The following is a 24935-nucleotide window of genomic DNA, read 5'->3' as shown; positions in this document are numbered from 1 at the left end:
AGAAGACAGTGATAAGCATTGATCAGGTTTGAAACCAGCTTACATTTATAGTGTAAGATTGTACTCCCAACTCAAGAAACATTGTCATTGAAAGAAGAACAAAGCCTGTTTTGTACACAATGAGCATGACCACAGATTTCCCTCTCTCCCAATATTTTCCTGGGATGCCATGTTCTCGTATATAGGCTTTTGTGATGTTAAACTAACCCTCCCCCCCCCCACACACAATCAGTGGTGATCCTTATTATGACAACACAAAAATGCCTCCAGTTGGCACAGCACACAAAGATGTAGCAACGTCTGCAGCATTCCCAGGATCAGGCCATGCAATCAAAATCCATGGAAGCCAGTTCCTTAATGACACAATTGTGTCCACAGTGAATCCAAAATGCAACGCACAATGTATTGGGAAGTGAAAGAAGAAGCAACTCCTCCCACCAAACCTTTTGCCTTCAGAGCTTTCTGGAGATAGCCTCAGCCTTTTAACCTAAAAAGAAATGAAGATATATTAGCTAATATATATTAGCACTTGTGAAGGGCTGTGCAGTTGTGATTCATCCAGAACTGCCTGTGCCAGGGCTGGGCAAGCCCTCCACATGCTGTTGCACTCCTGCTCTCATTTTCCCTCACCTTTGGCCACGCTGGCAGAGCTGATGGGATCTGGAATCCACCAATATCCACCAACCTTGGACGCGAAAAGTGGGGAGTGTAGCTGGAAAGCTGATATTGTTTAATTTGAACAAAATGGGAATTAGACATATTAGGTGCATATGTTGATTAAGCACAGGGGTATTCAAACTTTTTAAACGGGGCCGGTTCACTGTCCCTCAGACACTGTCGGGGGCTGATGGGAAGTTTTGGAGAGTGGGTTGGTGCGCTCGTGGGAGCTGGGTGCCTCGGAAGCCGGGAACCTGCAGGAGCTGACCAAGAGTGACACGCACTGTCCGATGCTCCGCTTCAAGGAACATGGAGACTGAGACAAGGATGAGCTGGTGCCTCACTTGCAGCTGCCGCCCCATGCAGGTGTTTCCCCCCCCCCTCACCTTCCTGCTCCCTGGAGGTAAAGGCCGCTACCTGGGCCACTTCATCACCAGCCTCATCATCCTCCACTGTCACGTTGGCCACCAATGGGAATGCGACGGTGGCAGCCCCGCCGAGTCCTAGCCCAGGCCAGCTATCCTCCTCCAGGGATGCCGCTGCCACCCCCCCCATGGGGACGCAGAGCGGCAGCAGCCACAGGAGCACTAGGGTGGCGGGGGCGGGAGGAAGAGGCCAAGCAGCGGCGGCTCCGCCAATCAAACGCCGCGCCTGGTTTACCTCAGAACAGCGTGGGGATGACTCTGCCAATCAAACACCGCACTGCGCTGAGGTAAACCAGGCACGGCGTTTGATTGGCAGAGCCACTGCTGCTCAGCCTCTTCCTTCCGTCGCCGTCGCTGGGAATCTCGGCTTCGCGGCAGGTTCTTAAATGGCTGGGCAGGCTGGATTTAGAGCTCTGGTGTGTTACGATATAGAAGCAATGCGGCCGCGAGCAGCTGCTAGCATGAAAGCAAAACATAATGGGAATGTTGGGACTGTTCCGTGGGAACAGAGGGACAGTCTATTCACAGTGCAAAGCACAGAAATTAGCTCAGAGTGTAATATAACCTGTACAGGAAGTACAGGAGGAGGAGTTTGTCTCTCTGCTGTTGGAGTTTGAAGAGAGCAGAGGTGTTTCTCTGTAACGCTGCAAAGACAGAAATAAAGGCATGTAAATACATTTCTGTCTATCTCTTTCCCCTGCCTGGGGGCAGGGAAGAGGGGTGTGTTCTTCTCACGTTTGAGGAGGATCGCCGATCGTGACCTAGCCTGGATCCTGCTCGGGAATGCAGACAGGGAGGTCAACAGGAGATCAAGCCGGGTGCCTGGAGAGTGGCCAGTTTCTCCTGATTGAGGCAAGATTTCCTGACATGGTGGGCCTGATCCAGCCTGGGGGCCATAGTTTGCCGACCCCTGATTAGGCATTTAAATGCCAGGCAATGTCAGGGATAGTGTGCACCCAAATTATATATAGATAGAATGTGCTCAGTTTCTGTACGTAGACTGCCCAAGCTATATGTTTTAAAACTCCTACTTGCTTTTGCCTGGAACCTCCTCTTCCGGTAACACTTATTTATACCCTTGTAAATAACCTGTGTCCCTGTTAGTTACTGAGCTAAGGCAAAGTCATAAATAATGGTTACTGCCACTGATATAGGGGGTAAGCATGGACTAGAGCACACTTTGTGTCCTTTCAGCTGCAGTGTTGTGTCCAGTGGGAAATTTGTGCAGTTGGAAAATGTACTTTGAAAAACCTGGAGTCCACCAACAACTAGAAGGGCACAGATTCTTCATACGTGTCCTGCACACTTACACACATACGTACTGAAACCAATTCAGGAAATAAAAGAAGGCTTCAGAGAAATAGAGGGAAACCTACAAATGGAGGGAAGAGGAGAGCAAAGAGCCACAACAGTGACTGAGAAGAAGCAGAGCAGACCTTTTCTTTCACAGGAGCTCCTTGAGAGGCTGTCCCATGGAAAATTATAAAGGAGCTCCCAGCCCTTATTTTGGGTGCTGAGCATTCATTGGTAGGTCTTTACTCCAGGTTTGCAGCAGCAAGCTAGAGCTTAGAGCCAGTGGAGAATGCAACAGCCATTCCTGAGCAAGGGAAGTGGGCAGGGGCAGGTGGTGGTATTAAACAGCCTTGCCTCTTGCATTTCTGGAAATTAGTCTGATTTAAAAACAAAAACAGGCAATTTTTGTGGATTGTATTTTTTATTTTTTTCTGGCACATTGGCAACTCTAATCATGAGCAGGAAAAAGTGAGGTCTCCTGTCTGATCGGCCTCCTGCTCATGTTTTGTACCGAGAAGTTACATTTGCGTTCTCCCTGCGACTGCAGTCATAGAACCTCTTATTTCCAGTAATAGCTGTGATTCATTCTCCTTCTGTTGTGCTAAAGTTCAGATAGTGTGGCTTTTTGTTAAGGATTCTAATCAGAAATAACATGTCATTAGACCAACTGCTGTACGGGATGGATCAGCAATCATCCCTATCTGGCACTTATTTTGGCAGACAATGATGTTATAGTTGTTTGCTAACAATTATGCTTGCAGGTATACGTTAGTTTGTGGGTCATATTCTAACATTCCTTACATTGCACTAGGACACACACACACAAACACACACAAAAAATACGCATCACAGTCTCTAAATAAGTCAGTCAAGCTTTATTTATTTATATCCCCCTTTTTCTGCAACTACTGCACTCTTGAGGGTGCCTCCAGCTGACCTGTTTAATGAGCATTCATTCTGCTTTGCTTGCACAAGGCTTATGCAGAGGTTAGATTACACCCGGTCTGAGCATTCATTTGGGTTTGTTTGTGGGGCAGTTATAGGACCATAAGCATTCATTCTGAATTTATTCCCCCATCTTCCCACTGATCAAGTCCATGCTCTATCCATTATTCCACACTGGCCTGGTTTAGCTTGCTGACCAGAGTATAGCTTGCTGTGGCTGTGCAGATGTGCTGGCTCTTGGTGAGTTTGTACCCACTTTGTGCTAGCTTCCTCCCCAAGTCAGCACACGATAGCAATTAAACCAAGATTTGGCTAGCATGTTGTCTGAACCCATGATCAAGGTTAAGGTTTCTCCTCTTAAACCATGAACTATAATAACCATAAGACAAACCTTGGCCACAGATCATGGTTAAAGAGAAGAGACTTCAACCACAATCCCAAACTGAGATGTCACACTAAACCACCCCTTGCTGCACTGCCCTAGAAAGCCCGGGGGGGGGGAGCTGTGATCTCCTCCATGGGTGCCAGCATGTCCACACATTCATGCTAAGCCATGGGTTGGGTTGGCATGTTGTGTAAATGTGGCCAGTGACTCCATGGGCTTGTCCACACTGGGAGACTGCAAAAGTGTGTGTTGAGAATTTATAGTTGACTCTTTGCTTTTGCATACTTCCTGGGCTGGGATTCATTAAGCAAACAAACAAACAAACAAACAAACAAACAAACAAACAAACAGAACCAAGATGCACACGAAGCTATCTGTTCACATGCCCAGCTGGTACTTAACTGGCATAATAGAACCAACAAATTAGAAGGTGGGGACAAACACAAAAGGGAATTCCTACTACTATCAATGGAAAAGACCAATGTTGCTCCTCATATACAGATTCAAATATCTGTGGATATGTGCAACGTGGTCTAATTCAAATGTGGAGGAAGTGTATTAACAGCTAAACAATGCTCAAATGTGGACCAGCACTATAATTCACATTCACATACAGTAACCCCCCCCCCCCCACACATACACACATGAGCCAGGGAAGAATTTCCCTGCCTGGATCAAAATTTAATCCAATAATGAAGACACAATAAGAACGCAGACATCTATTTCAGTGAAGACATCTGACCTGTCAGCTACAGAAACAGATTAATCTAATTAGAGCTTATTATGGGATAAAGTGCTCATTGTTTTAAAAATCAGAGGGAGAAAGAAAAAGAGAGGGAAGCCTGATCTGAATTACCAAAATGTTGCCTGATAATTCTACTATTATGCACTTTGTAATGCCCTGGAAGCTTCTTTAAATAAGCACTGCTGTGGACTTTGATTTTAAAAAAATTATAAACCTCATAGCATTCTTGTATTGTATCTTCATCTTCAGCAAAAAGAGGCATCACCATTGCCGGACCATTGCATAAGCGACCTGTTTGAAATGTGATAAAAACAAAAAGTAACCAGGGAATGTGCATATTGCCTGGAGAATGTACTAAATGCTGTCAATATGCAAATTCTCCAAGGCCTGTTGGAGATTGTGTGTATTAACTGGAAAAGGTGTACCATTTCCCTTCTTAAACAGATTATATGCTCATTCTCCATGAAGCCTGGTGAACATGCACAATGGTCAGTTGTTATATACATTAACCATTCGGCTTACATTACCACTAAAATATACATTGGTGCAACTTCAGTTAGGTTTAAATGTGAAATATTTTTCAAATTAATATACACAGAGGATGGTAGCCAACTCAAACTGTCCATCAGTGTAAGAATCTCCACTTACAGAGCAGAACTTCTCTCCTTCCCTTTCACCACCTGGCTCCTAAATCTGTTCTCCCAACACCTCTGGAGCAGATTTGGGAAGGGCACAGGGTGTGCATGGGGAGAGGGGGAGGCCCATTGTGCATGAAAAAATCCTTGCACTGACAGATACCACACACTTGTTTTTCACACGCAACGGCTCTCAGTTACAGAGTTTGCAGAATTTATGCTTCCTGTTCCACGAAGAACATGATTCAGCATTCATTTAATTCAGTAAAATTCAGACCTTTCGAGTTTGCACCACCCAGTTGAACCCTGCCTACCATTTTGTATGGCACTGTGATAAACATTTGCCATTCTGTTAAATGCTCAGCTATTCCTCTCCTCCAGTCCAGGTAGCAGCTGAATACTGCTACCAGCAACATCATTGCTGAGGACAAACTGTGCATTACTCACACATCCTTAATGCATTGAAACAAGCCGGGCTCCAGGAACTGTAGCCAGTGGTCAAATGCACAACGCCTGGAGTTTACATACTCTCAAGGGGCCTATGATTTATTTATATTTGATGACTTTGTTGATAGAAATTGTCATTGATAGCTCAGCAGGTTAGCATGTGGTGTTGATACGGCCAAGGTTGCATGTTCGATCCTTGTATGGATGGCAGAAGTTTTCAACCTTTATTGGTCCACGGGTCCCTTGGCCAACTAAATTCTTTCTGCGGCACCCCTGTGGGGCTCAGCAGCCCAGTAATGTCACCATTTGCCTGCAGAGCCAGCGGCCCCTCACCTCTTTTTGAACACCCTCCCTTGGGGAGTGTTCTTCAGCCTCCTCTCTTCTCCCCTCTCCTGGGTGGCTGCAGCTGCCCCCCCCCAATTTCTGAGGTGCCCTCCCTGCCCCAAAGAGATGTGCCTCCTCACACTGCCCCCCTGGAAGCACCCCCTGGCCAGCCTCAGAAGACCATTTACCTACAGAGCTTCTAGCCAGGGCTGCTACAACAAACAGCTGTGCAAGCTTTTGGAAGGCAGTGATGTGAGAGGGCATCAGAAGAGGGAGGGAAAGAAAGAGGGACAGAGGCCAGTGTTGCCTGCGGCACACCTGACCAGGGCACCCTGGTCAAAAACCACTGTTGTATGGGATAGCTGCATATTCTTGCATTGTGGGGAGTTGGAATAGATGATCCTCAGGGTCCCCTCCAACTCTACCCTTCTATGTTTCTGTGTTCTTTAAAGGCATAAGCCTGAAGCAAATGGACACACATATTTTTTCAAGCTTTCCACAGTGATCTTTACTGTCTGGGGTGGAGACCACGCCAACAGTGAGTGTGGGCAGGGCGAGGGGAGCACAGGTCTGTCTGGTCACTGATACTACTTGAGATGCAGAGCACTTTGGAGCAGAAATTTAATCCATTACTATGTTTGTGAACCCTGCACTGAAACATTACCTTTTGGTTTAGTCTTACAACCATCAAGCTCAGTTACATGGGAGCCCAGGAGAAGAAAGAAATGCACCGCTAACAATATGAAAATGCCGTTGGCCTCTTTAGAATGTGTGTGAATACATGCTCATCATATATGTTAACCAGGACTCAAGCGACATTGGACAGCAGCAGGTCCTCTTATTTCAAACCAAGTCACATATAAGGAGGAACAGAGCAAGCTACCAAGTCCATCTTCTGGTCCATTTAACTCTGGTTGCTTTAGTATGCAGATCATGTGCTCTACCACTTTTCTTTTCCTTTTTGGCACTCTCGCCCTTTTGCTCTAAAAATGGATTCTTGATCTCCACCCCTCCATTTAAATGTGACCAGGACAGGGCCAGGCTCGCCACTGTCAAATTTCATTTGAGCTTGCTCATCCATGTTTCCATTGCTTCCCCAAAAGCAATTGCCAAGATTGCTTGGATAGTTGTCTGTTCTGACACGGGTTTTCAAAGAAGGAAGATGGCACGTAGGGTCAGACGAGGTTACAGAAAATGTGCTCCTTGCATATTTTTGTGGTCTCAGTATTGTCTCAAAATGGTTCACAAGGGGGCTTGCAACAAAGCATTGCACTACAGCCTGCTCCTATTTGGTGTTCCAGCCAGCCAGCCAATCTGGAATTCCTCTAGGATACTTCATTTCATTCCCTCTCCCCACTCCAGTTTTCCAGGTCTCCTCTGACAGACAGCCCCCTGTTTGGGTGGGTGGGCCTTCCTTAAGACCCCCCCCCCAATAACTTATTGAACTTTTGCAAACCTTGGCACTCCCCTAAACAAACTCTTTCCAATCACCCACCTTTGAGGATTCCGCCTTTTGTCACATTTCATAGGGATTCCTGGCAAGTAATACTATCAACACAGTTCCTAGCTTCCCATAGGACAGGGATCATAAGCACTGATCATGTTTGAAACTAGGTTACATTTATAGTGTAGAATTGCCCTCCAAGGAACATTCTCACTGAGAGAGGAACAAAGCCTGCTTTGTACACAATGAGCTTGACCAGCAACCACAGATTTCCCTCTCTCCCAATATTTTCCTGGGATGCCGTGTTCTTGTATATGGGCTTTTGTGACGTTAAACTAACCCTCCCACTGGCAAATACCACCCCCACTGGCCATAATCAGTGGAGATTCTTACTATGAGAAAACCAGAAAAAAGCCTCCAGCTGGCACAGCTCACAACGATGTAGCAATGTCTGCAGCATCTCTGGGAGCATGCTGTGCAATCAAAAGCCATGGAAGCCAGTTCCTTAATGACACAATTGTCAACTCCTCATATTTCCACAATGAATCCAAAATGCAACGCACAATGTATTGTGAAGTGAAAGCAGTAGCGAATCCTCCCCACCTGAGTTTGCTATTAAAGGGGGTGATGGAGCTGGAGAAAAACTTGTTGGCCGTCTAGTGCAATTTCCCACTCAGGGCAGGAAATCTGGGGCCAGAAGATACACAACAGCTGCCCGCCCAACCTGTGTTTGAAGACCTCCAATGCACCCATCACTTGGCTTGACTTGGTCCTTGCACTCTTGGGCAGCAGATATGGGAAAGACATTCTTTTTGTATCCTTCCCAGTAGTTTTCTTCTCTCTTCCTCTCTCCCCCTCTCTGAACAGGCAATATATTACTCAGTCTAGCTTCTGACGTTTTCAGCTCTACTAATGTGTGCATTTCATTTCATTTTTAAAATACAGTGGACGCTTGGGTTGCGAACATGATCCGTGCAGGATGCACGTTTGCAACCCGCAGCATCTGCAACCTGCAGTGGCGCATCTGTGCACACACAGGTTGTGATTTGGCGCTTCTGCGCATAATGCGATTTAGCACTTCTGCGCATGCATGACCATTGAAACCCGAAAGTAACCTCTTCTGGTACTTCCAAGTTTTGGCGGTCCATAACCCCAAAAAACGCAACCTGAAGCATCTGTAACCCAAGGTATGACTGTATGTTTTCATCATCAATTCCCATCCAAAGAGGAGGTGTGCTACATGCATGCATACAAACATTTGAATCAAAGTGTTACCAACTGTAGTTTATTCATTTTCATTAATTTCACAACATTTATATACCATTTGATTGTAATACAGCCTCCAAGCAGTTAAAACACAAAAACCACATTAAAATTATCAATAAAAGACTGCTAAAAACAGGTGTTTAAAACATTCAAAAGATAATGAAAAATCAGCAGCAAGAAAATGAGATTAAAACACATGTCAGCATACCACATGTCTGGCTAGGTTGGTGTAGTCTTTTTATTATTATTATCAGATACGACACACATGTTTTGCCAAGATCTTCTGCAACCTGGCTGCGAGAGCTGCCCAGGCATGGTTACAAGCTACATTTAAGGAGAGGAGGTCAAGAATAGAAATGAATAAATATATGGCTAGATAGAAACTCTATGCAACAGTGGGCTGGCCGGGTGGGGACATGGAACTGGCCTAGCTTGCTAGGTTGGCAGAGACAAGTTCAACAGCAAAGCTGGTATTCAGCAGAGCTGTTATCAGGTCTGCAGAAGGGCATCTCCCAAGAAGCGGCAGTGGAGGCAGACACCAGGCTGGTGAGGGAGAGTTCAGCTGCTGATGACTCAAGGGTCGTGACTCAGCACCTTTGGTTGGGTGTGGTTCACTGCAACAGCAGCAGCTGCAGTCACAACTGAGTCTCCTGATACTGACTGAGAGGAAAGTATCTATTAAAGCAGATTAATCATTGCTTTGGAGACAGCTTTGGATGGACTAGCCTCCTCTTTGAGCATAAGCCTAGGACGCCTTAGCAGTACTTATCAGCTCACGGCTCGGGGTGGCTCAGTGTTGGTTTCCCCCTCTCTCTGTGCAGCAGGTTTCCTCTGCAAGCAGAATAACAACAACAACAATTTATTTAGTTATACCCTGCCCATCTGGATTGGATTTCCCCAGCCACTCTGGGCAGCTCACAACAGAATATTAAAAACATGATAAAACATCAAACATTAAAAACTTCCCTAAGCAGGGCTGCCTTCAGATGTCAGATAGTTGTTTATTTCCTTGACATCTGATGGGAAGGTGTTCCACTGGATGGATGCCACTATCGAGAAGGCCCTCTGCCTGGTTCCCTGTAACCTCACTTCTCACAGGGAGGGAACCACCAGAAGGCCCTCGGAGCTGGACCGCAGTGTCCGGGCAGAACAATGGGGATGGAGACGCTCCTTCAGGTATCCTGGGCTGAGGCCGTTTAGGGCTTTAAAGGTCAGCACCAACACTTTGAATTGTGCTCAGAAACATGCTGGGAGCACTCCCTGTATCATCACAGAGAAGGCGCCTTCAGGAGCTACACACAGACTCACGGGCCGCTCTTGGAGTAGGCAGCTCCTGCTGTGAACTGGGAGCCTGCATTGCAGAGGATTCTGGGGCAGATGGCACAGCACAGAGTTGGGGAAACTGTGAACCGTCCCAAGTTGCCAGGCTACAAACTTCCATCGTTCCTTGACCACTGGCCTTGCTGGCTGGGCCTGGTGGGAGCTGGAGTCCAACAACATCTGCTGGACCACAGGTTTTCTGCTTCTGGAATAGGGAGAAAGCTACACCAGGAGCAGCATTGACACAGAAGAACATGCTCCCTTTGAACTACGTCATCCAGGGCAGCTGCCAAACCTGCTTATTAGTCCACTTGGAGCCAGACGCAAAAAGGGGGTGTTTGTGTGAGCATGATGTAATGGTAGAGTTTTCAACCTGGAATGGGAAGACCCAAGTTCACATCCCCCCTCAGCTGTAACACTCACTGGGTAACTTGAAGGTCTGTCTAATCTATTTTGAGGGTCTGTGTGAGACATATGCAGTGTTGGCTCCTTGGAGAAAAGGCAGAATATCAATGGCATAAATACAATGGAGCAGGATAAAAGCAACCTGCTTTAGATCACGGAGGAAGAGAATACAGGAAGGCAAAGAATGCTGTTTGAATGGTGCAGCAAGATTTTTAAAGTGTTGGCTCTAGCTGGGTTTGGCAGGGCGGGGGTGTAGCAACCAAGGTTTTGCTTCAGGGTGTCTTGGTGTGTTACCGAAAAGATGTCTATCTATATGCAAGTATGTAAATAACTTACCTTTTCCTTGTCTTCTTAAGTTTACTTTTCACTTTCTAAAAATACAATCTCATATACCCCCTCCAACAAGCATTCCATGCATATTTAATGCAAATAGTACAATCAAACATTAAGTTTGGTAAATAGTTGGAATTGATTGCATCAGTTAGGTGTCTTCTACTTCTCCGACTTGACAGATTGTGCCAGAGCGAGCCATGGATAGCTGGTGGCAAGGGGGCAACACTGTCCTTCCCCCGTCCTGAATCAACATGTACTACATAGTTTCTAAATTGTCTTCGTGTTCCTGAACACTCTGATTCTTCATTCATTTATCCCAAACATTGTGATCAGATAGGATCTCTGGACATGAAAGTGAAACCTGCCTGCTAAAGGTTTTCTAAATATCCATGGCATTTCCCCCCTTAGATCTTGAGCCACCAGTTCCCCCTTGTCCTGAAAATGCCTTGAAAACTCGTGCTACATATGTGCGCGAAGCCTAAGTGCATCTGAGCAGAGCTGTCTGGTTAGTGACACTTCCAAGCCTGGAACAGTAATTCCTTGTTTGCAGACCTCTTTACCGTTAGGGTTAAATGTGATTGTAACTGAAGTACATTGATTAACCCGAAATAACTTTCTCTCAGTTTGCTGGCTGCTCAAGAATACTCAGGGGACCTGCTTTTGTTCTGAGTTAGTCATTCAGGAGCCCTGGCTCCAATTTTTATGTAGCTATTGAAACTGAGTGAACCAGAAAAGCACCCGGAACTACACAAGGACACATAGTACAGTTTAATTAGTTTAGAGAGAAGTTTAATTCCCCCCCCCACTCTCCCTAAGCATTACTCAGACAGAGACTTTGCTTTTACGTATATGGTCTTGTTAAAATAATTTCATAGATGGTATATAGTTTAGAGCAAGCTGGAGGCTGAGGAACCAGGGCAAAGGTGGTTGTGGGGAATAAGTACACTCATTCACTTGGTGCAAAATCCTAGAAGAGTGTTTTACGTGGCTGCCATTTGCAGATTTGTGTGTTGAGGAAAGCGAGCAGGCGACGATGGCGACACTGCCAGTGCAAGAAGTGGGGCTAAGGTGTCTATTAATAGACACAGAAATTCCTCTCCAGAATATAAGCAAGCATTTTCCAGGTTATCAGGGTGAAGAACAGCTAGAACATAACATAGTATTGTATATAAACAGCAGAATGTATCATTTGATGTAATAAACCAGAAATGGAAGCCAAGGGAAGTCAACGGGTGTGTGTGTGTGTGTGTGAAAAACTTAGGTTTAGTATTGATATTGGATATTTGTTTTGAAAATGGAAAATCAATCAAATCTTTAACAAGAAAAAGAAAAGAAAATGGCCGTAAATTTAGAGGTAGAGCACATTCTTTGCATGCAGAGGGTCTCAGCTTCAGTCCCCACCCTCTCTAACCCTGAAACCCTGGGGTCGGTTGCAAGTCAGTGTAGACCAAGAGTAGCCAGGAATAGTCCTCCAGTTGTGGCCGGACTTTAGTTCGCATGAGACTCAGCCGGCATGGCCAATGTATAGAGACCAAATACATGGTTACTTCAGATTCCTCTTCGAAAACGGCATGTGGTTTTATTTTATTTTTTACTTAACAATATTTATATACTTCACGACTGAAAATAAAAAAAAACCACAAACATCTCCAAGGGGTTAGAGTTTTAAACTCTGGACTCAACTGTTTGACAACAAAACTCCCTTTTAGATGGTAATGTGATTTACGTCACTTCCTTCAAAATGTGGTAAGCTGGCCCTGCTGGAAGGTCTGCCCAGCCTGTGCTACTTCTTCCGAGATGGCACAGGCCAGGTGCTGCGGAGGACGACTGGAGAAAGGTAGGTGGTGGACGGAGGGAGGGGGATGCGCAGGCGAGCGAGCAAGGGGTTGGTAGCAGGGAAGGGGGCAAGGGACGGGGTCAGCAGGGTGGTGGTGATGGTGCCCCGAATTGCCCTCCCAAAATGTTGTGGGGTATGGTACAAGTTGAACCAAGTGCCAGGATTCATTGAGGTGGATCAAGAAGACCACCTGCCGGTTGTCTTACCAAAAGGAAAAGGTCATGAGGATTATCTTCAGGGGCAAGTTTCCCTGCATGGAAGCAGACCAGAGGAAAAGCTTACAGCTGAAAGCAGAATCAACAGCCCTTGCTTCATAGGAGCAAGCACAGAGGAATTTGGCAGCAGTTAGTTAGATGCTATGCTTGTTTCTGCTTTCATGCGAGAGCTTAAGAAGTGATTGAAGGGCAATTTCCCAGTTAACAACAAAATGAATAGAATAAAAGAGCAACAAAATGGAAAATACAGGACAGGACCTTTGTATGCAGTAATTTTTAATGGTTCGCTATTCCATTCTATCTATTGTTCTCTCTGCCTCAGATGAGAGCTGCTTTTAATGAAGCTCTTTGGAATCAGTAGCAGGTACTTACTGGAATGCTACATCCAGGGCAGTTGGCGATTGTCCTTTTAACAGTCTGGCTGAGGCAGACAATATATATTTTTTTTTGGTAGGGAAGAGTATTCTAAATTTCGCTTCTCAAAACCAGACATTCTGCCCACAGCATGGAATTTATGTCAACCCAAGACAATCTGGGAGCTTGATGCTCAAGGTGGGAACTCTGGCTATGTTAAAACAACAATTCTCTCTTATGTTCCAGTGCTGGCTTTATTTTATTTTGAAGTAGATTCATTGCATACCCTACAGAGAAGCCCCTGAATCAACGTTAAAAATGTTTAAAAATACATAAAATAATAAAACCAATAAAACTATGTTAATTTATCATAAACAAAGCATTGAAAACACAAATAACCAACCCATCAGCAGTGAGACTTAAAAACTCAGAAAGATAGCTAAATAGTCCTTAACTGTGCCCTGAATAAATATTACAGATGCTGCTAAAGATGGCATTGCATTCACATAACTTAAGATGCTATGTAAGCCAGGCAACAAAATTTTCAAGCAAAATTATGCCACTCACTTTTAATGACACAGTATAGCAACACCACTCCATCAATCACAGTGTTACATGCTGATACCTGGAACGAACCAGGATATGGCAAGGGCCAAATGATGCCATGATAACCATGAGCAATTACTACTACTAACAACAACAACCACCCAAAAGGCAGGGTGTAAATGTTTTGGGGAAATGAAATGGTGCAACCCTACCCTGCAGCGCTCAGGCAAATCACAAAGAGGCACAACTCCGCCCAGTGCCCAACACCACGGCACATTCAGTGGCAGGAGTCCAGGGGAATATAGGAAGCTGATGGGGGGGGGGGGGCTTTCCACTGACTGTAAGGAAATTTTTTCTTAACTTTTGCCTCCTCTAATGCCCTAGTAGCATTATGCTGTCCCTGGTGGTTATTCACATCTCCCACAGTGCCTCATAGTGATGCTATGCCAGGAGCACTATGGGAAATTTAAACAGTGTCTCCTTGAATCAGCCTACAGTGGTACCTCGGGTTACAGACCCTTCAGGTTGCAGATGCTTCAGGTTACAGACTCCGCTAACCCAGAAATAGTACCTCGGGTTAAGAACTTTGCTTCAGGATGAGAACAGAATTCGGGCTCCGGCGGCAGCAGAGGCAGCGGGAGGCCCCATTAGCTAAAGTGGTACCTCAGGTTAAGAACAGTTTCAGGTTAAGAATGGACCTCCGGAACGAGTTCTTAACCTGAGGTACCACTGTATTTTAAAAAGGGAATTTGTGGCATTGGCGCAGATGGCAAGATTTCTCACGCCAAAGCGCAAGGGTTAATTTGTTTTTCACGTGCTAAACATGTAATAGCAAGAGTCACACAGGGTGCGGAGCTGATTAACAGCTCTCGCTGCATCCAGAGAGCCCTGGCTGCAAACTGGGCTCACAATTGGGATGGGGAGTGTTGCTTAGCAACCAGGTGGAGCCAAAGAAGTTGCCTTCAGCCTGGGCTTCTTGAACGTAAAGAGGCCAGTGTGCTTTTATACATTTAGTTCCATTTCGTACATTTATTTCCCAGTTTTCCTTCAAGGAAATCCAAGGTGGCATACATGGTTCTTCCTTTGTCTGTTTTCTCCTCACAACAAAGCTATGAGGTAGATTACGCTGACAGTGACTGGCCCAAGGTCACCTAGTGAGCTTCATGGCTGAGCAAGGATTCGAACCCTGGTCTCCCAGGCCCTAGTCCAACCCCTACACCAGTGTACTGGAAAGAGACTAGCATTTTTTGTACACTACCCCAATCTCTGAGTGGTGTGAGATTCTTGGGGTTTAAGGCGCTTACCCAAGGTTCATGTTTCCTTTTGGGAATGAGGCACAGCGGAGACAGTGGTGTCTTTATGATATATGGTTTATTTACACATATTTACAATCTGAACCTCTGATGGAGGCGTTCACTGCATCAACACCCCGAAAAGGGTCTTGCTTCTCCCATAGCCACAGCCGTGGATTGAAACAGGCATCAAACATAACTTTCTGACTCTCTATCCAGCTTGATGCTTTACTTATAGTTTGCATCACAGGAAACTCTGCTTGCAGCTCAGGAATTATCCTTACAACTATCTAAGAGTTGAAGGAGGAGCACCATCCATTTGTTATTTGGCAAAGAGGCTCCTTTCCTTCGTTCTCTTAATGGCCGATCACCTAGGCGATCACCTCAACAGGAAGCTAGCCTGGCTTATATTTTAACACTTGCTAGATCAAGGGGTTCAGGAAGCTAGCCTGGCTTTTGATTAGCTTCCAACACTTGCTAGATCCAGGGATTAAAGGGGTATAGCACCCACAAACTCATAACACTATTCAGTATGTGTAGTGGTTTCATTCTGTTAGTTGCCTGGTTCGCTCTTCCCTTCAATATGTCTGACTGCTTCAGCTCTGCTTGTGCACCACTAGTTTCGACAACAACACAAACAATGTAACAGGCTGTATGTAACTGTATAAATTCTTTTTCAAATGCGATTCAACATATCATATAAAAAATATATGGTTCTATAGACCAACTTACCAAATAAACAAAACGTATTATGAGAAATTAAAGTCCAGCAGGTTGACCAGGAAATACAATCTATTCAGTTCTTATATTAGCAATATCTACGGTGTGGAATTTTAATATCTTGTAGAGTTCCACGTGAAGATGCATTTTGTGTGTGTGTGAAGATGCTTTTAAGAATTCTAGCGTTCCTCATATGCAGGTTTCAGACGAAGAACTTGGAAGAATGGCACATGCAGAAAATAAGACAAGGATTCCAGGATAATTCCTTGTTTTGCCCAACCGGGCTTCGTCAGCCTTGTCTTATTTTCTGGATTCAGTCTGCTCTATTCAGCCACTTCTGCTAACGTGCTGGAGCATGGCAGCCCTAACAGTGGCCAGGAGGCTTTGTAAATGCTGGTTATTATAAACACAGCATATGGTATTAATTGGCGTATTACAAGATGTTTAGGCTTCTCTAAAAGTAAAGTTGCTATAGTGTTCACCTTCTGCTTTAAACATATGGAAGCAGAGCACAGCAAGTCTTTCAACAGTCAGCTTCAGGTGGAAAAGAAAAAAGGAAAAGGAAACAAATGGCAACAATAATATCAGAGAAAAAGCTGGAGGAACCCATGAAATCACACTATTTAAGGCTTTCAGCCATCATACATGATTGTGCTTTAGAGAGCTAAAAGCCAGAATAACATTGACTAGCTGATGAGTGTAAAGACCATCAATGGCAGAAAGTGAATGCCAACTAAACTGTAAATAAGAAAATACTACGCCTTTACCTATATAAAAGAGCATCTGCTTAAAACCAGGCAACATAGAAATAATAAATAAAGCAAAAAAAATAAAAATTAAATACTAGAAAAACTAAAAGATATCTGTAAAAGCACATTATACAGTTATTATAAATAGAAGAGCAAAGTGTTATACATTGAACATACATATTGGTGTACATAGAAAATAGAAGGAGAGAGCAGGGATATAGGATTGTCAGATACTGTATATTTTATTGACTCAACCATAGTCTTAAATGTTGGATTTAATTTTTTAATAAATAAATAAAAAATTGAAGAAAACAATTCATCTTCAAACTGAGAGGAATTTTGTTTTTGTATTTTTTAAAAAAGAAAATTTAAAACCTGACATTTATCAGGAAACTGCCCCTTCTAATGAAATAGCCATTTTCCATTGGGGGGGGGGGGTCGGGGAGCCAGTTCTAAACATCAGGGCCTCAAACCAATACAAAACCTACTGAATACAAAGAATTCAGCGCTGTGTTGGATTGTAGCCCAGAACTATGTCAGACTCCCAGATACGAAAGGTTGCATTTTAGCTAGCTGGATCATGGGACCAGCAGTCAGACTCCTTGTTGCCCCATGACACCCGTCTGACAGACAAGCAGGACTGTAAAATGAAAGACTCTGGAATTTCTGTGTCAACTAATGCAAGGGGTCAGCTTCTAATGCAGAATAAAGTACTTATTCCCCACTGGGTCCTAAGAATCTGAGCTTTAGTTTGTGTTCTTTTTGCTTTTTATTTTGCAGGTTTCTTGTTTAAGGGGAAAACTGTCAACGTATCCAGGGGACTTAGACAAATGTTAGCAGAGCCAGTAGGCCAAGACACTTCTCTGGAGTGAAGCAGTAAATGATACCCCCTCCCTCCCCAAATCAAGGTGCATAATACTTAAGGCACCTCAGGCAGAAAATTGTACAAGTGCTTCTCTGTCTCTCTGGCAGTAAAAATACAGCAACAACACATTAGGTAACAAACGGTGAGCAGCCCTTTCATGACACTCTGGGGGAGACAAACCATAAGCCCATGTCTGGATGGACCGCTAAGCAGCAGTGCAGTGGCAGATTCAGAAGTGATTTTGAAGGATCTCTTCTTTATACAGTGGTACCTCGGGTTAAGTACTTAATTCGTTCCGGAGGTCTGTTCTTAACCTGAAACTGTTCTTAACCCGAAGCACCACTTTAGCTAATGGGGCCTCCCGCTGCTGCTGCGCCGCCGGACCAAGATTTCTGTTCTTAACCCAAAGTATTATTTCTGGGTTAGCGGAGTCTCTAACCTGAAACGTATGTAACCCGAGGTACCACTGTAGTCACAGCCACACACCCTTCTAAAGCTATACAACATTCTAAGGTTACACAATAATCTTATAATTATAGAGTAATGATAATTTGCTATTGGTTGCAATGATCAATGCTGCTCTCCATGTGTCGCCTTTCAGCTAGGTCTACCATTTTCTGTGTGTGTACTTGGGCAAATTATTTGGAGCGCTCCAATATCTCCTTTTGGAGAAGTTCTGTTTTCCTCAAAGTTCCATTGTACAAAAGAGAAGCTGCATGCCATTCTCTTGAAACCAAAGCACCATGTGTTTTCAGTGTTCCTAAGTGCTGAACTGTGGAGCGCACATGACTCCTCGGTGTTCTTCTTGCACGGCTTCTCCAGAGTGACCCCAGGAGCCAATCCTTAGTGGCGTACTCACTTCCTTTCACTCTGATTGGCTCCAATCAGCCCAAAGGGTGAGAAGGCTTCTTCTCAATGGCTAAAATCATGCTACTTGGGCAGCTCATTAGAGGCAGAGACCTAGTTATGGAAGAAACAGGAATGGGTTTTCAACACTGGACCACCTCACCTATGCTGCTAAGCGAAACCTGGGCAGCGCAGCAGCAACACGACCAGGCGAGGGCACAGCGGCAGAAACCTTCGCTGTAAAAGGTAAAGGTAAAGGACCCTGGGATGGTTCAGTCCAATCAAAGGCAACTATGGGATTGCGGGGCTCATCTTGCTTTCAGGCAGAGGGAGCCGGTGTTTGTCCACAGACAGGTTTCCAGGTCATGTGGCCAGCATAACTAAACTGCTTCTGGCACAACAGGACACTGTGGCGGAAACCAGAGTGCATGGTAACACCGTTTCCCACCACAGCGGTACCTATTTATCTACTTGCACTGGTGTGCTTTCAAACTGTTAGGTTGGCAGGAGCTGGGACAGAGCAACGGGAGCTCACCGTGTGGTGGGGATTCGAACCGCCAACCTTCTGATAGGCAAGCCCAAGAGGCTCAGTGGTTTAGACCACAGCACCACCCGTGCCCCTTTGCTGTAGCACATTTGTGCTAAGCTATGATTTGGCTTAGCATTATGTCCAAATTGGATCACTGAGGCAGGATGTGACCAGTGAATCTTTTACTTCATTCTCTCACTGGTCATTTGTTTTCTCTTACCCACCCTCTTTCCTTGCCTATTTTTGATCAAAAGTTTAATTCCTTTTCAACAGCTAGAAGAATTTCCTCTTTAATTAATTGCCTGGTCAAGCCCATTCAGAATGCTAAATTAAAAACTGAAGTCTATCTCACAATGATAGCAAAGGCAACCAGCACAAAACTGCTGCAGCCCATCTCCACCTCTGTCTTCTTTTGCCAGTGGAAGGATGAATATGGCTATTTTAATTCGCAAACAAAATGGTTTTTAACAAGGAAGGGTTTAAACTATTTACAGTTGTCAGAAAATTCAGCAGAGACATGATCAAGGCTCTTGTGTAAAATGTGCAGGGGTTCTCGCTACCTATCAAAAGACATAAATTAATTGGGGGGGGAGAGATTGGCGGGCAGGAGAGAGACAAACTGGCACAACTACAACTGGTTTATTATTGGAGGGTTAAGCTACTCTGAAAAGAGTCATTGTCACTGCAGGTTGCACCAGTACTAGAAACCCAGATTTGGGGACTGTGAAATCCTGTTTGCACAGCTTCCGCCAAAAGTGCTTTATTAGCAAGTTGCAAAGTCTCTCGGGCTGGAATTTCTGCTGCAAAATGGCATCCAGGCCAAGCTCACAAATCATTAGCCCTGCAATCTTGTTTATCCTGCTAGGGATTGGAGTTTGGCCTGTTACAAAATCGGAGCAGCAAGTTTGAATGGTTCCGAGCAAAATAATAAATAAACCGGCTTGCGCTTTGAAGAGTGGAGGGATGCTCACTTGATACTGACAGGATCAAGGCTGGCCATGGAAGCCTGTGGGGAAAGGGGGGGGGGGACACTTGCAGACAGCCAGGGCCAGCAGCCAGCTCCACAGCCATTCTCGTTCACTGCAGAGGAGCTCTAATTCGGACACATCGGTTTTTGAAAAGGGCTAGCCGGGCGCCCATTCTGGGTACAAATCACTTTCTAAATGTGAAAAATACGCCATTAATGTAAGGACTGTTACCTAAACTATTCATTACCCTTCTTAGCAGGGTGAGAACTGATTGCTTGGTTGCTTCTGTACACACCTTGCTTTTCCTCAATGGAACTCCTGTCAAGCGTTGTATCTTTACAGCAAACCTAGGAGATGGTTTCTACATTGAGTCAGAGAGAGCATTTGATTTAGGAATTTGCTGGCTGGTCAGCAAGCTCATCCCTCAGTGAGGACTACCCTGCACCTGCCTAAACTCATTCCTCGCTGTGTTTGTTTGCTTTTCTTTTATGTGTGTGTTTTTTGTAGTTACATGATACACCTCTGCTTTCCACAGACTGATTTGCATATGCTGTGCTTTTGGAAGGGGGACATTTTTTAAACATCACCTCTCCTTTAAAGCTTTATTTGCAAAACAGACATTGCGAAAGCCTCGGCTATGAGAGCAGCCTAATAAACAGCCCAAAACACTTAAATAATCAGATCTTTGGAAAACAGGACGCTCTGTTTTCCATAGGGCTGTTTTGTGCATTTTGATAACTAGCAGGGGTTGAATAATGACCCTTTAAAGAATGGTGTTTCTAGCATTTCCTAACATTATAACATTTGCATGATTATATGACACTTGGCATCCATATTAAGATTGTAAATAAATATACCGGTCACCCAACAGAGGAATATATAACATGGTGTTAGACTAGATGACTATCTGCGGGCATGTATAATTTGGGACCAGGCAACCCCCTTTCAAAAAAAGTATTCTATTTGTTTGTGTGTGCGTGGCATAAAAATTGCAGCTTTGTTTATTATTATAACCTCCATCATCTCTTCCTCTTACGATATTGTCACGTGCTCATCGTTTTTGAGAGGTGAGAAGTTCCAGAAGAAAAGCTACAGGGGTTGGCTTCCTTTCAGTGGTCAAGCCCAGCGTGCCTTTGTGGTGTTTTTTTTGTTTATAAATATGTAGGGTGGAATTCATTGCAGCGCTATGTGGAGTATGCTTGCCTGAAATGAGGTCTGCTTGCACAATGGAGCTTTCCCCTCTTCTCCCCCTGCATGCACCCTGCACACATTCTAAACATGTTCTGGTTTTCCGCCATCCCTCCAGAGCACATTTAGGGTGGGTGCGTGGGGCACTGGGTGGATGGAGTCCCATTGCACAAGTGGACCTCATTCCATGCACACAATTACTTAACTGAACCCTGCCCATAACTAGAGCATAGTGGAAGCAAATGGACCCTCTTCTATAGCAGGCAGTAGACCTGTTCACCCTGAATCAGAACTCAATGAGACCCTCCCTAATTAGGGTGTTTCAGTCAACTCACTGTCCACTCTGTCTCTTCAAACTGAAACTGCTTGAATCTGCTTCTCTGCTCCCTTCCACTAGCTGAAGGATGTCATCTTGCAAACTCTGGTGGATATTATAGTCTAAAAGCTAGAAATATATTATTAGTTATCTAGAGAACATAACATTTTATCATTTTAGCAGGGCTAGCACACAGAAAGCCCCAGCAGAGTATAAAATCAAGTCATAACTTGTGCAGCAGAACTGCATATGGATAGGCTGTTAAACCTGTTTAAAATTCCATTTAATTTGCTGAAACAGCAGCCCCTTTCTACCTCTTTTAGCATTGCACAGACCACACACTGGTAAGTAAGTTTAAAATTCTTTACTTACAGATTGAGATGTCTGATACATGCATTGTTCCATGCAGCACCAAGGAGAACACAAGCAAAATATACAGCAAGGTAGCTTCAAACACATGCTCTAAGCTTGGGAGCAAACTTAGCCATTTCATCCTTTGTTACATGGTGGAGAGAGGAATAAGCTTCACTTCCTCCCTCACAGAGGGAGCGTGACATAGTTTAAGTCATAGTTTAAGTCTAGGAACAGAACTCTGTGGTCTTAACCCCTTCTAACTAGCTCTTATGCATACTGTAGTTATGTTTGACTGCAATTTCTCACAGATGAGACATCAACTGATCATTGTTGAGTAGTTGGAAGCCATCAGGTAAATGCAAAATAGTTTCCCAATGTGTGTAACAATACTATTTCTACTAGTAGTAGGATTTCCCATTTTTATCCTAACATATGTCAATATTTATTGTATTGTTATCAGCTCTATGCTTCCCCCAGAGAAAAAAGTGAGACAGAAATTGTTTTTACTAATGTGAAATATAGGTACCGTACATCCAGTGATGCAGTTAAATAATTTTAAGTTCTGGAATGAAGGGTCTATCAGAGGAGAGGAGGTTGTTTCTATATGATACTGGGTGGTACTGCAGAACCACACTATTAATTGAAACCACACTATTAACTGAACCACACTATTAATTGAAAGCACTATTAATTGAAGGCAAGGCTTCCCCCAAGAATTCTGGGAACTGTAGTTTGTTCAGTGGGCTGAGAATTGTAGCTGTGTTAGAAGGAAACTACAGTTTCCAGGGTTATTGGGGGGGGGGGAGTGCCATACCCATTGAATGTGCTTTAAATGTATAGTGTGACTCTGTTTTGCTCTTAGTAAAAAAAAGGTAAAGGACCCCTGACAGTTAAGTCCAGTCACGAACGACTCTGGGGTTACAGCGCTCATCTTGCTTTACTGGCTGAGGGAGCTGACATGTGTCCACAGACTATTTTTCCGGGTCATTGGGTCAGCATGACTAAGCCGCTTCTGGCGAAACAAGAGCAGTGCACAGAAACGCCGCTTACCTTCCCGCTGGACCAGTACCTATTTATCTATTTATCTACTTGCACTTTGATGTGTTTTCAAACTGCTAGGTGGGCAGGAGCAGGGACCGAGCAATGGAAGCTGACCATGTCACGGGGAATTGAACTGCCAACCTTCTGATCGGCAAGCCCTAGGCTCAGTGGTTTAGACCACAGTGCCACCCACGTCCCTTGCTCTTAGTAGACCCATTTAGATTATGGTCCTAGTCTATTCTGAGTAGAACTAAGTTGAACACCACCCAATGTGCCTGACTTCACTTACCTCAAAATTCATGATCCAGTCCTGCTGCATTTGGGAGCTCTCCTACTCAATCTACTGAGTGGTGCTCTGGACTTCTGCCTCTAAATCCTGTCCTGACAACGCCACTGAGCACACCCATTCTGGCACACAAGAATGGGCCTGTATGGAGAGGTTTTTTGTGTGTTTTTTAAAGCACTGGGATAAGTACTTTGTGGAAGATGGAACAAAAAAGCAAGCCAGCATTCCGCCAAACCCCAGAGCCATTTAGGCACCCAAAGAAAGCACGTGCATCAATTAAACATGCACATAGTTTAATCCTCACAGCCCAATCTGATTCTTACTGATTTCAGTGGGATTTACTCTAAAGCAAGACTGCCTTGGACCGCAACTATGTGGCAGGAAAACTAGGGTGACTTGTCAGTGCAAAGGTTGGGATATTTCCAGATGTCTTGATTATCTCACCTTGATGGGATCTGAGTTTCATGTGAAAGACTAGGGCTTTTAAAGTGCCTGTTGGGCTGCAAAAGCATAGTCTGCTTTGGGAGTTTTGTAAAGGGCCTGAAACTGCAATATGATTCTGTCTTAAAGCAAGCACCCCCCACCCTCCCCAAAAAACTAGCCTCTCGGTTTCATCATGGGAGAGAGCAATAGATTCCTGCAGAGATTATTCTTATTTGTGAGAGCTTTGTGTTTATTTTAGTCTCCCTTCTTTGCATATGAACAGTCCATGTGAGCCGAAGTGCTTTCCATGTGACTTTCTCATTCCTATGCTTGCAGTGTAGCAGGGCATTTAAAGCAACCGGCAAGGTCAGTCTCTGTTTGTCGGTGGCATTGCAAGAGCAACGCTACGGAAAAGATGTTTTAGAAACACCACAGCCATCGCCGCCCACCCATGGGCGAAGTCTGCATGAGGAACGCTGCATTCCTCCAAGGAACACTGGCACCACAAGGAAAGGTCATCTATCTTTCTGTCAAATGCCGCCGGGTTGGGATTCCACATTTGGGAATCCTGAAGAGGACACATTAACTAAGTCAAAACAGCTACTCCAGCTCCCCTGCACAGTGCCACAGCCCTATCTGTGCTGGAGTGTTCAGAAGCTGCTCCCTTCCGCTGCAGGACAAGAAGCAAACTGCAAGGGTCCATTTTGCTTTTGCATATGTGCCAAGAACCCCACTTCCACACTTCGCCAGGCCTGCAATGCTACCAGGTTGTGAAGCCAGCCAGGAGACCAGAGAGCAGGTGTTATTATATTGCCATTTATAGACCGCTTTCCTGCCAATCGGTTAGTAGAGGAAAAATAAAAACAAGTCACAAATCAATACGATTGCAGAACGTCCATACGAAAGCAGCACCCAGAAGTTTTTACAAATTGAACAGGAGATCAGCAAGCAAGAAAATATCACCATTCTGTGTGATAAAGGAGGCGTGTTTTTAAATTCACTAAATTTTGAAACAAGGAGGGTCCCCCTCCTTTTATTTAATAAAGAATCCCCTCTATAAAAATGGGAAATATTGATCAGTACTCAGAGATTGAAATGGAAGCCCTCAATAGCTGAGCTTAGACAGTGCAGAACTTTTATTGGAGATGGCTTTAATTTGAGCCAGGTTTAGCCCCAGAGATTGTAAGTCTATGAGCACTGCTATGGAATATGTGAACTAGCAATAAATAAAATATTGGTTCCGAGCATGTGCAGAGTACACTTCCTTTACTACTACTTTACTACTTTACTACTACTTTATTTTGACTATGGCAGACCAACATGGCTACCTATCTGTTCCTTTACTACTGTCACCCACTATGCAGAATATGCACAGTGCTTCTAGATCACGGGTAGGCAAACTAAGGCCCAGGGTCCGGATCCGGCCCAATCACCTTCTACATCTGGCCCATGGACGGTCCAGGAACCAGCATGTTTTTCCACAAGCAGAATGTGTCATTTTATTTAAAATGCATCTCTGGGTTATTTGTGGGACCTGCCTGGTGTATTTACATAAGTAGAATGTGTGCTTTTATTTAACATGCATCTCTGGGTTATTTGTGGGGCATAGGAATTCATTCATTTCCTCTCCCCTCCCCCCCAAAAAATATAGTCCACCCCCCCACAAGGTCTGAGAGACAGTGGACCGGTCTCCTGCTGAAAAAGTTTGCTGACCCCTGTTCTAGATCTTCCAGTGATTTGTAGGGCGTGGAGGACGGAATAACACAGCTGAATGCTCCTCCG

At 44.6% G+C, this 24935-nt stretch overlaps 1 protein-coding gene across 1 annotated transcript in view; it reads right to left on the bottom strand.

Annotated features, from left to right (window-relative positions):
• Positions 1–299: 299 nt before the first annotated feature.
• The window catches only part of LOC310697348 (uncharacterized protein), a 330617-nt gene continuing 305981 nt past the window's right edge, over positions 300–24935 (bottom strand). The window contains exon 3 of the transcript XR_014521004.1: positions 300–487. The gene's annotated coding sequence lies outside the window, so the exon portion shown is untranslated. The remainder of the gene's footprint in view (positions 488–24935) is intronic.

This window comes from Podarcis liolepis, assembly GCF_965112155.1.
Source record: "Podarcis liolepis genome assembly, chromosome: 2".
NCBI lineage: Eukaryota > Metazoa > Chordata > Lepidosauria > Squamata > Lacertidae > Podarcis > Podarcis liolepis.
The sequence above is the reverse complement of the archived record's forward strand: the minus strand, read 5'-3'. Positions and strand labels throughout refer to the sequence as shown.